The following is a 14376-nucleotide window of genomic DNA, read 5'->3' as shown; positions in this document are numbered from 1 at the left end:
ACGGAATCAGCACGCTTCCAGAACTGCAACAGCAAACAAAATGCTTGAAAGTGCATTAGACGCGCGCCGCGCCGAACTGAAACCTGGGTTTGCAGCGGCGTTATTTAAAAGGCGGATTCCACTGTTCGACAACGCCCCCTTTTGGGTCAATTCCGTCCAACGTTGAGCATGCGCTGCAGGATGACGAGACAGTCACGGGAGGTGGCAATGGTGCGTTGCTTCTTGCGCGACGGAATCAGCATGCTTCCAGAACTGCAACAGCAAACAAAATGCTTGAAAGTGCCTTAGACGCGCGCCGCGCCGAACTGAAGCCTGGGTTTGCAGCGGTGTTCTTTATAAGGCGGATTCCATTGTTCGACAACGCCCCCTTTTGGGTCAATTCCGTCCCACGTTGAGCATGCGCTTCAGGATGACGAGACAGCCACGGGAAGTGTCAATTGTGCGTTGCTTCTTGCGCTATGGAATCAGCACGCTTCCAGAATTGCAACAGCAAACAAAATGCTCCAAAGTGCCTTAGACGCGCGCCGCGCCGAACTGAAGCCTGGGTTTGCAGCGGCGTTCTTTATAAGGCGGATTCCACTGTTCGACAACGCCCCCTTTTGGGTCAATTCCGTCCCACGATGAGAATGCGCTGCAGGATAACAAGACAGTCACGGCAAGTGGCTATCATGCGTTGCTTCTTGGGGGACGGAATCAGCACGCTTCCAGAACTGCAACACCAAACAAAATGCTTGAAAGTGCCTTAGACGCGCGCCGCGCCGAACTGAAGCCTGGGTTTGAGCGGCGTTCTTTATAAGGCGGATTCCACTGTTCGACAACGCCCCCTTTTGGGTCAATTCCGTCCCATGTTGAGCATGCGCTGCAGAATGACGACACTGTCACTGGAAGTGGCAATCGTGCGTTGCTTCTTGGGCGACGGAATCAGCAAGCTTCCAGAACTGCAACAGCAAACAAATTGCTTGAAAGTGCCTTAGACGCGCCGCGCCGTACTGAAGCCTGGGTTTGCAGCGGCGTTCTTTATAAGATGGATTCCACTGTTCGACAACGCCCCCTTTTGGGCCAATTCCGTCCCACGTTGAGCATGCGCTGCAGGATGACGAGACAGTCACGGGAGGTGGCAATCGTGCGTTGCTTCTTGGGTGACGGAATCAGCAAGCTTCCAGAACTGCAACAGCAGACAAAATGCTTGAAAGTGCCTTAGACGCGCGCGGCGCCGAACTGAAGCCTGGATTTCCAGCGGCGTTCTTTATAAGGCGGATTCCACTGTTCGACAACGCCTCCTTTTGGGTCAATTCCATCCCACGTCGAGCATGCGCTGCAGAATGACGAGACAGTCACGGGAGGTGGCAATCGTGCGTTGCTTCTTGGGCGACGGAATCAGACGCTTCCAGAAATGCAACAGCAAACAAAAAGCTTGAAAGTTCCTTAGACGCGCGCCGTGACGAACTGAAGCCTGGATTTCCAGCGGCGTTCTTTATAAGGCGGATTCCACTGTTCGACAACGCCCCCTTTTGGGTCAATTCCGTCCCATGTTGAGCATGCTCTGCAGGATGACGAGACAGTCACGGGAGGTGCAATCGTGCGTTGCTTCTTGGGCGACGGAATCAGCACGCTTCCAGAACTGCAACAGCAAACAAAATGCTTGAAAGTGCCTTAGACGCCGCCGCGCCGAACTGATGCCTGGGTTTGCAGCGGCGTCCTATATAAGGCGGTATCCACTGTTCGACAACGCCCCCTTTTGGGTCAATTCCGTCCCACGTTGAGCATGCGCTGCAGGATAACGAGACAGTCACTGGAGGTGGCAATCGTGCGTTGCTTCTTGGGCGACGGAATCAGCACGCTTCCAGAAATGCAACAGCAAACAAAATGCTTGAAAGTGCCTTAGACGCGCGCCGCGCCGAACTGAAGCCTGGGTTTGCAGCGGCGTTCTTTATAAGGCGGATTCCACTGTTCGACAACGCCCCCTTTTGGGTCAATTCCGTCCCATGTTGAGCATGCTCTGCAGGATGACGAGACAGTCACGGGAGGTGGCAATCGTGCGTTGCTTCTTGGGCGACGGAATCAGCACGCTTCCAGAAATGCAACATCAAACAAAATGCTTGAAAGTGCCTTAGACGCGCGCCGCGCCGAACTGAAGCCTGGGTTTGCAGCGGCGTCCTATATAAGGCGGATTCCACTGTTCGACAACGCCCCCTTTTGGGTCAATTCCGTCCCACGTTGGGAATGCGCTGCAGGATGACAAGACAGTCACGGGAAGTGGCAATCATGCGTTGCTTCTTGGGGGACGGAATCAGCACGCTTCCAGTACTGCAACACCAAACAAAATGCTTGAAAGTGCCTTAGACGCGCGCCGCGCCGAACTGAAGCCCGGGTTTGAGCGGCGTTCTTTATAAGGCGGATTCCACTGTTCGACAACGCCCCCTTTTGGGTCAATTCCGTCCCACGTTGGGAATGCGCTGCAGGATGACAAGACAGTCACGGGAAGTGGCAATCATGCGTTGCTTCTTGGGGGACCGAATCAGCACGCTTCCAGTACTGCAACTCCAAACAAAATGTTTGAAAGTGCCTTAGACGCGCGCCGCGCCGAACTGAAGCCTGGGTTTGAGCGGCGTTCTTTATAAGGCGGATTCCACTGTTCGACAACGCCCCCTTTTGGGTCAATTCCGTCCCATGTTGAGCATGCTCTGCAGGATGACGAGACAGTCACGGGAGGTGGCAATCGTGCGTTGCTTCTTGGGCGACGGAATCAGCACGCTTCCAGAACTGCAACAGCAAACAAAATGCTTGAAAGTGCCTTAGACGCCGCCGCGCCGAACTGATGCCTGGGTTTGCAGCGGCGTCCTATATAAGGCGGTATCCACTGTTCGACAACGCCCCCTTTTGGGTCAATTCCTTCCCACGTTGAGCATGCGCTGCAGGATAACGAGACAGTCACTGGAGGTGGCAATCGTGCGTTGCTTCTTGGGCGACGGAATCAGCACGCTTCCAGAAATGCAACAGCAAACAAAATGCTTGAAAGTGCGTTAGACGCGCGCCGCGCCGAACTGAAGCCTGGGATTGAGCGGCGTTCTTTATAAGGCGGATTCCACTGTACGACAACGCCCCCTTTTGGGTCAATTCCGTCCCACGTTGGGAATGCGCTGCAGGATGACAAGACAGTCACGGGAAGTGGCAATCATGCGTTGCTTCTTGGGGAAGGAATCAGCACGCTTCCAGTACTCCAACACCAAACAAAATGCATGAAAGTGCCTTAGACGCGCGCTCGCGCCGAACTGAAGCCTGGGTTTGCAGCGGCGTTCTTTATAAGGCGGATTCCAGTGTTCGACAACGCCCCCTTTTGGGTCAATTCCGTCCCATGTTGAGCATGCTCTGCAGGATGACGAGACAGTCACGGGAGGTGGCAATCGTGCGTTGCTTCTTGGGCGACGGAAGCAGCACGCTTCCAGAACTGCAACAGCAAACAAAATGCTTGAAAGTGCCTTAGACGCCGCCGCGCCGAACTGATGCCTGGGTTTGCAGCGGCGTCCTATATAAGGCGGTATCCACTGTTCGACAACGCCCCCTTTTGGGTCAATTCCGTCCGACGTTGAGCATGCGCTGCAGGATAACGAGACAGTCACTGGAGGTGGCAATCGTGCGTTGCTTCTTGGGCGACGGAATTAGCACGCTTCCAGAAATGCAACAGCAAACAAAATGCTTGAAAGTGCCTTAGACGCGCGCCGCGCCGAACTGAAGCCCGGGTTTGAGCGGCGTTCTTTATAAGGCGGATTCCACTGTTCGACAACGCCCCCTTTTGGGTCAATTCCGTCCCACGTTGGGAATGCGCTGCAGGATGACAAGACAGTCACGGGAAGTGGCAATCATGCGTTGCTTCTTGGGGGACGGAATCAGCACGCTTCCAGTACTGCAACACCAAACAAAATGCTTGAAAGTGCCTTAGACGCGCGCCGCGCCGAACTGAAGCCTGGGTTTGAGCGGCGTTTTTTATAAGGCGGATTCCACTGTTCGACAACGCCCCCTTTTGGGTCAATTCCGTCCCATGTTGAGCATGCTCTGCAGGATGACGAGACAGTCACGGGAGGTGGCAATCGTGCGTTGCTTCCTGGGCGACGGAATCAGCACGCTTCCAGAAATGCAACAGCAAACAAAATGCTTGAAAGTGCCTTAGACGCGCGCCGTGACGAACTGAAGCCTGGATTTGCAGCGGCGTTCTTTATAAGGCGGATTCCACTGTTCGACAACGCCTCCTTTTGGGTCAATTCCATCCCACGTCGAGCATGCGCTGCAGAATGACGAGACAGTCACGGGAGGTGGCAATCGTGCGTTGCTTCTTGGGCGACGGAAGCAGCACGCTTCCAGAACTGCAACAGCAAACAAAATGCTTGAAAGTGCCTTAGACGCCGCCGCGCCGAACTGATGCCTGGGTTTGCAGCGGCGTCCTATATAAGGCGGTATCCACTGTTCGACAACGCCCCCTTTTGGGTCAATTCCGTCCCACGTTGAGCATGCGCTGCAGGATAACGGGACAGTCACTGGAGGAGGCAATCGTGCGTTGCTTCTTGGGCGACGGAATCAGCACGCTTCCAGAAATGCATCAGCAAACAAAATGCTTGAAAGTGCCTTAGACGCGCGCCGCGCCGAACTGAAGCCTGGGTTTGCAGCGGCGTTCTTTATAAGGCGGATTCCACTGTTCGACAACGAACCCTTTGGGTCAATTCCGTCCCACGTTGAGAATGCGCTGCAGGATGACAAGACAGTCACGGGAAGTGGCAATCATGCGTTGCTTCTTGGGGGACGGAATCAGCACGCTTCCAGAACTGCAACTGCAAACAAAATGCTTGAAAGTGCCTTAGACGCGCGCCGCGCCGAACTGAAGCCTGGGTTTGCAGCGGCGTTCTTTACAAGGCGGATTCCACTGTTCGACAACGCCCCCTTTTGGGTCAATTCCGTCCCACGTTGGGAATGCGCTGCAGGATGACAAGACAGTCACGGGATGTGGCAATCATGCGTTGCTTCTTGGGCGACGGAATCAGCACGCTTCCAGAAATGCATCAGCAAACAAAATGCTTGAAAGTGCCTTAGACGCGCGCCGCGCCGAACTGAAGCCTGGGTTTGAGCGGCGTTCTTTATAAGGCGGATTCCACTGTTCGACAACGCCCCCTTTTGGGTCAATTCCGTCCCATGTTGAGCATGCTCTGCAGGATGACGAGACAGTCACGGGAGGTGCAATCGTGCGTTGCTTCTTGGGCGACGGAATCAGCACGCTTCCAGAACTGCAACAGCAAACAAAATGCTTGAAAGTGCCTTAGACGCCGCCGCGCCGAACTGATGCCTGGGTTTGCAGCGGCGTCCTATATAAGGCGGTATTCACTGTTCGACAACGCCCCCTTTTGGGTCAATTCCGTCCCACGTTGAGCATGCGCTGCAGGATAACGAGACAGTCACTGGAGGTGGCAATCGTGCGTTGCTTCTTGGGCGACGGAATCAGCACGCTTCCAGAAATGCAACAGCAAACAAAATGCTTGAAAGTACCTTAGACGCGCGCCGCGCCGAACTGAAGCCTGGGTTTGCAGCGGCGTTCTTTATAAGGCGGATTCCACTGTTCGACAACGCCCCCTTTTGGGTCAATTCCGTCCCACGTTGAGATTGCGCTGCAGGATGACAAGACAGTCACGGGAAGTGGCAATCATGCGTTGCTTCTTGGGGGACGGAATCAGCACGCTTCCAGAACTGCAACACCAAACAAAATGCTTGAAAGTGCCTTAGACGCGCGCCGCGCCGAACTGAAGCCTGGGATTGAGCGGCGTTCTTTATAAGGCGGATTCCACTGTTCGACAACGCCCCCTTTTGGGTCAATTCCGTCCCATGTTGAGCATGCTCTGCAGGATGACGAGACAGTCACGGGAGGTGGCAATCGTGCGTTGCTTCTTGGGCGACGGAATCAGCACGCTTCCAGAAATGCAACAGCAAACAAAATGCTTGAAAGTGCCTTAGACGCGCGCCACGCCGAACTGAAGCCTGGGTTTGCAGCGGCGTTCTTTATAAGGCGGATTCCACTGTTCGACAACGCCCCCTTTTGGGTCAATTCCGTCCCACGTTGAGAATGCGCTGCAGGATGACAAGACAGTCACGAGGAGTGGCAATCATGCGTTGCTTCTTGGGCGACGGAATCAGCACGCTTCCAGAAATGCAACAGCAAACAAAATGCTTGAAAGTGCCTTAGACGCGCGCCGTGACGAACTGAAGCCTGGATTTCCAGCGGCGTTGTTTATAAGGCGGATTCCACTGTTCGACAACTTCCCCTTTTGGGTCAATTCCGTCCGACGTTGAGCATGCGCTGCAGGATGACGAGACAGTCACGGGAGGTGGCAATCGTGCGTTGCGTCTTGGGCGACGGAATCAGCACGCTTCCAGAACTGCAACAGCAAACAAAATGCTTGAAAGTGCCTTAGACGCGCGCCGCGCCGAACTGAAGCCTTGGTTTGCAGCGGCATTCTTTATAAGGCGGATTCCACAGTTCGACAACGCCCCCTTTTGGGTTAACACCGTCCCACGTTGAGCATGCGCTCCAGGATGACGAGACAGTCACGGGAGGTGGCAATCGTGCGTTGCTTCTTGGGCGACGGAATCAGCACGCTTCCAGAACTGCAACAGCAAACAAAATGCTTGAAAGTGCCTTAGACGCCGCCGCGCCGAACTGATGCCTGGGTTTGCAGCGGCGTAGTATATAAGGCGGATTCCACTGTTCGGCAACGCCCCCTTTTGGGTCAATTCCGTCCCATGTTGAGCATGCTCTGCAGGATGACGAGACAGTCACGGGAGGTGGCAATCGTGCGTTGCTTCTTGGGCGACGGAATCAGCACGCTTCCAGAAATGCAACATCAAACAAAATGCTTGAAAGTGCCTTAGACGCGCGCCGCGCCGAACTGAAGCCTGGGTTTGCAGCGGCGTCCTATATAAGGCGGATTCCACTGTTCGACAACGCCCCCTTTTGGGTCAATTCCGTCCCACGTTGGGAATGCGCTGCAGGATGACAAGACAGTCACGGGAAGTGGCAATCATGCGTTGCTTCTTGGGGGACGGAATCAGCACGCTTCCAGTACTGCAACACCAAACGAAATGCTTGAAAGTGCCTTAGACGCGCGCCGCGCCGAACTGAAGCCTGGGTTTGCAGCGGCGTTCTTTATAAGGCGGATTCCACTGTTCGACAACGCCCCCTTTTGGGTCAATTCCGTCCCATGTTGAGCATGCTCTGCAGGATGACGAGACAGTCACGGGAGGTGGCAATCGTGCGTTGCTTCTTGGGCGACGGAAGCAGCACGCTTCCAGAACTGCAACAGCAAACAAAATGCTTGAAAGTGCCTTAGACGCCGCCGCGCCGAACTGATGCCTGGGTTTGCAGCGGCGTCCTATATAAGGCGGTATCCACTGTTCGACAACGCCCCCTTTTGGGTCAATTCCGTCCGACGTTGAGCATGCGCTGCAGGATAACGAGACAGTCACTGGAGGTGGCAATCGTGCGTTGCTTCTTGGGCGACGGAATTAGCACGCTTCCAGAAATGCAACAGCAAACAAAATGCTTGGAATTGCCTTAGACGCGCGCCGCGCCGAACTGAAGCCCGGGTTTGAGCGGCGTTCTTTATAAGGCGGATTCCACTGTTCGACAACGCCCCCTTTTGGGTCAATTCCGTCCCACGTTGGGAATGCGCTGCAGGATGACAAGACAGTCACGGGAAGTGGCAATCATGCGTTGCTTCTTGGGGGACGGAATCAGCACGCTTCCAGTACTGCAACACCAAACAAAATGTTTGAAAGTGCCTTAGACGCGCGCCGCGCCGAACTGAAGCCTGGGTTTGAGCGGCGTTCTTTATAAGGCGGATTCCACTGTTCGACAACGCCCCCTTTTGGGTCAATTCCGTCCCATGTTGAGCATGCTCTGCAGGATGACGAGACAGTCACGGGAGGTGGCAATCGTGCGTTGCTTCTTGGGCGACGGAATCAGCACGCTTCCAGAACTGCAACAGCAAACAAAATGCTTGAAAGTGCCTTAGACGCCGCCGCGCCGAACTGATGCCTGGGTTTGCAGCGGCGTCCTATATAAGGCGGTATCCACTGTTCGACAACGCCCCCTTTTGGGTCAATTCCGTCCCACGTTGAGCATGCGCTGCAGGATAACGAGACAGTCACTGGAGGTGGCAATCGTGCGTTGCTTCTTGGGCGACGGAATCAGCACGCTTCCAGAAATGCAACAGCAAACAAAATGCTTGAAAGTGCGTTAGACGCGCGCCGCGCCGAACTGAAGCCTGGGATTGAGCGGCGTTCTTTATAAGGCGGATTCCACTGTACGACAACGCCCCCTTTTGGGTCAATTCCGTCCCACGTTGGGAATGCGCTGCAGGATGACAAGACAGTCACGGGAAGTGGCAATCATGCGTTGCTTCTTGGGGAAGGAATCAGCACGCTTCCAGTACTCCAACACCAAACAAAATGCTTGAAAGTGCCTTAGACGCGCGCTCGCGCCGAACTGAAGCCTGGGTTTGCAGCGGCGTTCTTTATAAGGCGGATTCCAGTGTTCGACAACGCCCCCTTTTGGGTCAATTCCGTCCCATGTTGAGCATGCTCTGCAGGATGACGAGACAGTCACGGGAGGTGGCAATCGTGCGTTGCTTCTTGGGCGACGGAAGCAGCACGCTTCCAGAACTGCAACAGCAAACAAAATGCTTGAAAGTGCCTTAGACGCCGCCGCGCCGAACTGATGCCTGGGTTTGCAGCGGCGTCCTATATAAGGCGGTATCCACTGTTCGACAACGCCCCCTTTTGGGTCAATTCCGTCCGACGTTGAGCATGCGCTGCAGGATAACGAGACAGTCACTGGAGGTGGCAATCGTGCGTTGCTTCTTGGGCGACGGAATTAGCACGCTTCCAGAAATGCAACAGCAAACAAAATGCTTGAAAGTGCCTTAGACGCGCGCCGCGCCGAACTGAAGCCCGGGTTTGAGCGGCGTTCTTTATAAGGCGGATTCCACTGTTCGACAACGCCCCCTTTTGGGTCAATTCCGTCCCACGTTGGGAATGCGCTGCAGGATGACAAGACAGTCACGGGAAGTGGCAATCATGCGTTGCTTCTTGGGGGACGGAATCAGCACGCTTCCAGTACTGCAACACCAAACAAAATGCTTGAAAGTGCCTTAGACGCGCGCCGCGCCGAACTGAAGCCTGGGTTTGAGCGGCGTTTTTTATAAGGCGGATTCCACTGTTCGACAACGCCCCCTTTTGGGTCAATTCCGTCCCATGTTGAGCATGCTCTGCAGGATGACGAGACAGTCACGGGAGGTGGCAATCGTGCGTTGCTTCCTGGGCGACGGAATCAGCACGCTTCCAGAAATGCAACAGCAAACAAAATGCTTGAAAGTGCCTTAGACGCGCGTCGTGACGAACTGAAGCCTGGATTTGCAGCGGCGTTCTTTATAAGGCGGATTCCACTGTTCGACAACGCCTCCTTTTGGGTCAATTCCATCCCACGTCGAGCATGCGCTGCAGGATGACGAGAGAGCCACGGGAAGTGGCAATCGTGCGTTGCTTCTTGGGTGACGGAATCAGCACGCTTCCAGAACTGCAACAGCAAACAAAATGCTTGAAAGTGCATTAGACGCGCGCCGCGACGAACTGAAGCCTGGTTTGAGCGGCGTTCTTATAAGGCGGATTCCACTGTTCGACAATGCCCCCTTTTGGGTCAATTCCGTCCCATGTTGAGCATGCGCTGCAGGATGACGAGACAGTCACGGGAGGTGGCAATCGTGCGTTGCTTCTCGGGCGACGGAATCAGCACGCTTCCAGAACTGCAAAAGCAAACAAAATGCTTGAAAGTGCCTTAGACGCGCGCCGCGCCGAACTGAAGCCTGGGTTTGCAGCGGTGTTCTTTATAAGGCGGATTCCATTGTTCGACAACGCCCCCTTTTGGGTTAACTCCGTCCCACGTTGAGCATCCACTGCAGGATGACGAGACAGTCACGGGAAGTGGCAATGGTGCGTTGCTTCTTGCGCGACGGAATCAGCACGCTTCCAGAACTGCAACAGCAAACAAAATGCTTGAAAGTGCATTAGACGCGCGCCGCGCCGAACTGAAGCCTGGGTTTGCAGCGGCGTTATTTAAAAGGCGGATTCCACTGTTCGACAACGCCCCCTTTTGGGTCAATTCCGTCCAACGTTGAGCATGCGCTGCAGGATGACGAGACAGTCACGGGAGGTGGCAATGGTGCGTTGCTTCTTGCGCGACGGAATCAGCATGCTTCCAGAACTGCAACAGCAAACAAAATGCTTGAAAGTGCCTTAGACGCGCGCCGCGCCGAACTGAAGCCTGGGTTTGCAGCGGTGTTCTTTATAAGGCGGATTCCATTGTTCGACAACGCCCCCTTTTGGGTCAATTCCGTCCCACGTTGAGCATGCGCTTCAGGATGACGAGACAGCCACGGGAAGTGTCAATTGTGCGTTGCTTCTTGCGCTATGGAATCAGCACGCTTCCAGAATTGCAACAGCAAACAAAATGCTCCAAAGTGCCTTAGACGCGCGCCGCGCCGAACTGAAGCCTGGGTTTGCAGCGGCGTTCTTTATAAGGCGGATTCCACTGTTCGACAACTCCCCCTTTTGGGTCAATTCCGTCCCACGATGAGAATGCGCTGCAGGATAACAAGACAGTCACGGGAAGTGGCTATCATGCGTTGCTTCTTGGGGGACGGAATCAGCACGCTTCCAGAACTGCAACACCAAACAAAATGCTTGAAAGTGCCTTAGACGCGCGCCGCGCCGAACTGAAGCCTGGGTTTGAGCGGCGTTCTTTATAAGGCGGATTCCACTGTTCGACAACGCCCCCTTTTGGGTCAATTCCGTCCCATGTTGAGCATGCGCTGCAGAATGACGAGACTGTCACTGGAAGTGGCAATCGTGCGTTGCTTCTTGGGCGACGGAATCAGCAAGCTTCCAGAACTGCAACAGCAAACAAATTGCTTGAAAGTGCCTTAGACGCGCCGCGCCGTACTGAAGCCTGGGTTTGCAGCGGCGTTCTTTATAAGATGGATTCCACTGTTCGACAACGCCCCCTTTTGGGCCAATTCCGTCCCACGTTGAGCATGCGCTGCAGGATGACGAGACAGTCACGGGAGGTGGCAATCGTGCGTTGCTTCTTGGGTGACGGAATCAGCAAGCTTCCAGAACTGCAACAGCAGACAAAATGCTTGAAAGTGCCTTAGACGCGCGCGGCGCCGAACTGAAGCCTGGATTTGCAGCGGCGTTCTTTATAAGGCGGATTCCACTGTTCGACAACGCCTCCTTTTGGGTCAATTTCATCCCACGTCGAGCATGCGCTGCAGAATGACGAGACAGTCACGGGAGGTGGCAATCGTGCGTTGCTTCTTGGGCGACGGAATCAGACGCTTCCAGAAATGCAACAGCAAACAAAAAGCTTGAAAGTTCCTTAGACGCGCGCCGTGATGAACTGAAGCCTGGATTTCCAGCGGCGTTCTTTATAAGGCGGATTCCACTGTTCGACAACGCCCCCTTTTGGGTCAATTCCGTCCCATGTTGAGCATGCTCTGCAGGATGACGAGACAGTCACGGGAGGTGCAATCGTGCGTTGCTTCTTGGGCGACGGAATCAGCACGCTTCCAGAACTGCAACAGCAAACAAAATGCTTGAAAGTGCCTTAGACGCCGCCGCGCCGAACTGATGCCTGGGTTTGCAGCGGCGTCCTATATAAGGCGGTATCCACTGTTCGACAACGCCCCCTTTTGGGTCAATTCCGTCCCATTTTGAGCATGCTCTGCAGGATGACGAGACAGTCACGGGAGGTGGCAATCGTGCGTTGCTTCTTGGGCGACGGAATTAGCACGCTTCCAGAAATGCAACAGCAAACAAAATGCTTGAAAGTGCCTTAGACGCGCGCCGCGCCGAACTGAAGCCCGGGTTTGAGCGGCGTTCTTTATAAGGCGGATTCCACTGTTCGACAACGCCCCCTTTTGGGTCAATTCCGTCCCACGTTGGGAATGCGCTGCAGGATGACAAGACAGTCACGGGAAGTGGCAATCATGCGTTGCTTCTTGGGGGACCGAATCAGCACGCTTCCAGTACTGCAACACCAAACAAAATGTTTGAAAGTGCCTTAGACGCGCGCCGCGCCGAACTGAAGCCTGGGTTTGAGCGGCGTTCTTTATAAGGCGGATTCCACTGTTCGACAACGCCCCCTTTTGGGTCAATTCCGTCCCATGTTGAGCATGCTCTGCAGGATGACGAGACAGTCACGGGAGGTGGCAATCGTGCGTTGCTTCTTGGGCGACGGAATCAGCACGCTTCCAGAACTGCAACAGCAAACAAAATGCTTGAAAGTGCCTTAGACGCCGCCGCGCCGAACTGATGCCTGGGTTTGCAGCGGCGTCCTATATAAGGCGGTATCCACTGTTCGACAACGCCCCCTTTTGGGTCAATTCCTTCCCACGTTGAGCATGCGCTGCAGGATAACGAGACAGTCACTGGAGGTGGCAATCGTGCGTTGCTTCTTGGGCGACGGAATCAGCACGCTTCCAGAAAAGCAACAGCAAACAAAATGCTTGAAAGTGCGTTAGACGCGCGCCGCGCCGAACTGAAGCCTGGGTTTGAGCGGCGTTCTTTATAAGGCGGATTCCACTGTTCGACAACGCCCCCTTTTGGGTCAATTCCGTCCCATGTTGAGCATGCGCTGCAGAATGACGAGACTGTCACTGGAAGTGGCAATCGTGCGTTGCTTCTTGGGCGACGGAATCAGCAAGCTTCCAGAACTGCAACAGCAAACAAATTGCTTGAAAGTGCCTTAGACGCGCCGCGCCGTACTGAAGCCTGGGTTTGCAGCGGCGTTCTTTATAAGATGGATTCCACTGTTCGACAACGCCCCCTTTTGGGCCAATTCCGTCCCACGTTGAGCATGCGCTGCAGGATGACGAGACAGTCACGGGAGGTGGCAATCGTGCGTTGCTTCTTGGGTGACGGAATCAGCAAGCTTCCAGAACTGCAACAGCAGACAAAATGCTTGAAAGTGCCTTAGACGCGCGCGGCGCCGAACTGAAGCCTGGATTTGCAGCGGCGTTCTTTATAAGGCGGATTCCACTGTTCGACAACGCCTCCTTTTGGGTCAATTTCATCCCACGTCGAGCATGCGCTGCAGAATGACGAGACAGTCACGGGAGGTGGCAATCGTGCGTTGCTTCTTGGGCGACGGAATCAGACGCTTCCAGAAATGCAACAGCAAACAAAAAGCTTGAAAGTTCCTTAGACGCGCGCCGTGACGAACTGAAGCCTGGATTTCCAGCGGCGTTCTTTATAAGGCGGATTCCACTGTTCGACAACGCCCCCTTTTGGGTCAATTCCGTCCCATGTTGAGCATGCTCTGCAGGATGACGAGACAGTCACGGGAGGTGCAATCGTGCGTTGCTTCTTGGGCGACGGAATCAGCACGCTTCCAGAACTGCAACAGCAAACAAAATGCTTGAAAGTGCCTTAGACGCCGCCGCGCCGAACTGATGCCTGGGTTTGCAGCGGCGTCCTATATAAGGCGGTATCCACTGTTCGACAACGCCCCCTTTTGGGTCAATTCCGTCCCATTTTGAGCATGCTCTGCAGGATGACGAGACAGTCACGGGAGGTGGCAATCGTGCGTTGCTTCTTGGGCGACGGAATTAGCACGCTTCCAGAAATGCAACAGCAAACAAAATGCTTGAAAGTGCCTTAGACGCGCGCCGCGCCGAACTGAAGCCCGGGTTTGAGCGGCGTTCTTTATAAGGCGGATTCCACTGTTCGACAACGCCCCCTTTTGGGTCAATTCCGTCCCACGTTGGGAATGCGCTGCAGGATGACAAGACAGTCACGGGAAGTGGCAATCATGCGTTGCTTCTTGGGGGACCGAATCAGCACGCTTCCAGTACTGCAACACCAAACAAAATGTTTGAAAGTGCCTTAGACGCGCGCCGCGCCGAACTGAAGCCTGGGTTTGAGCGGCGTTCTTTATAAGGCGGATTCCACTGTTCGACAACGCCCCCTTTTGGGTCAATTCCGTCCCATGTTGAGCATGCTCTGCAGGATGACGAGACAGTCACGGGAGGTGGCAATCGTGCGTTGCTTCTTGGGCGACGGAATCAGCACGCTTCCAGAACTGCAACAGCAAACAAAATGCTTGAAAGTGCCTTAGACGCCGCCGCGCCGAACTGATGCCTGGGTTTGCAGCGGCGTCCTATATAAGGCGGTATCCACTGTTCGACAACGCCCCCTTTTGGGTCAATTCCTTCCCACGTTGAGCATGCGCTGCAGGATAACGAGACAGTCACTGGAGGTGGCAATCGTGCGTTGCTTCTTGGG

Source organism: Amblyomma americanum, chromosome 5 (assembly GCF_052857255.1).
Source record: "Amblyomma americanum isolate KBUSLIRL-KWMA chromosome 5, ASM5285725v1, whole genome shotgun sequence".
In the NCBI taxonomy this organism is placed as follows: Eukaryota; Metazoa; Arthropoda; class Arachnida; order Ixodida; family Ixodidae; genus Amblyomma; species Amblyomma americanum.
This window is presented reverse-complemented; position numbering follows the sequence as displayed.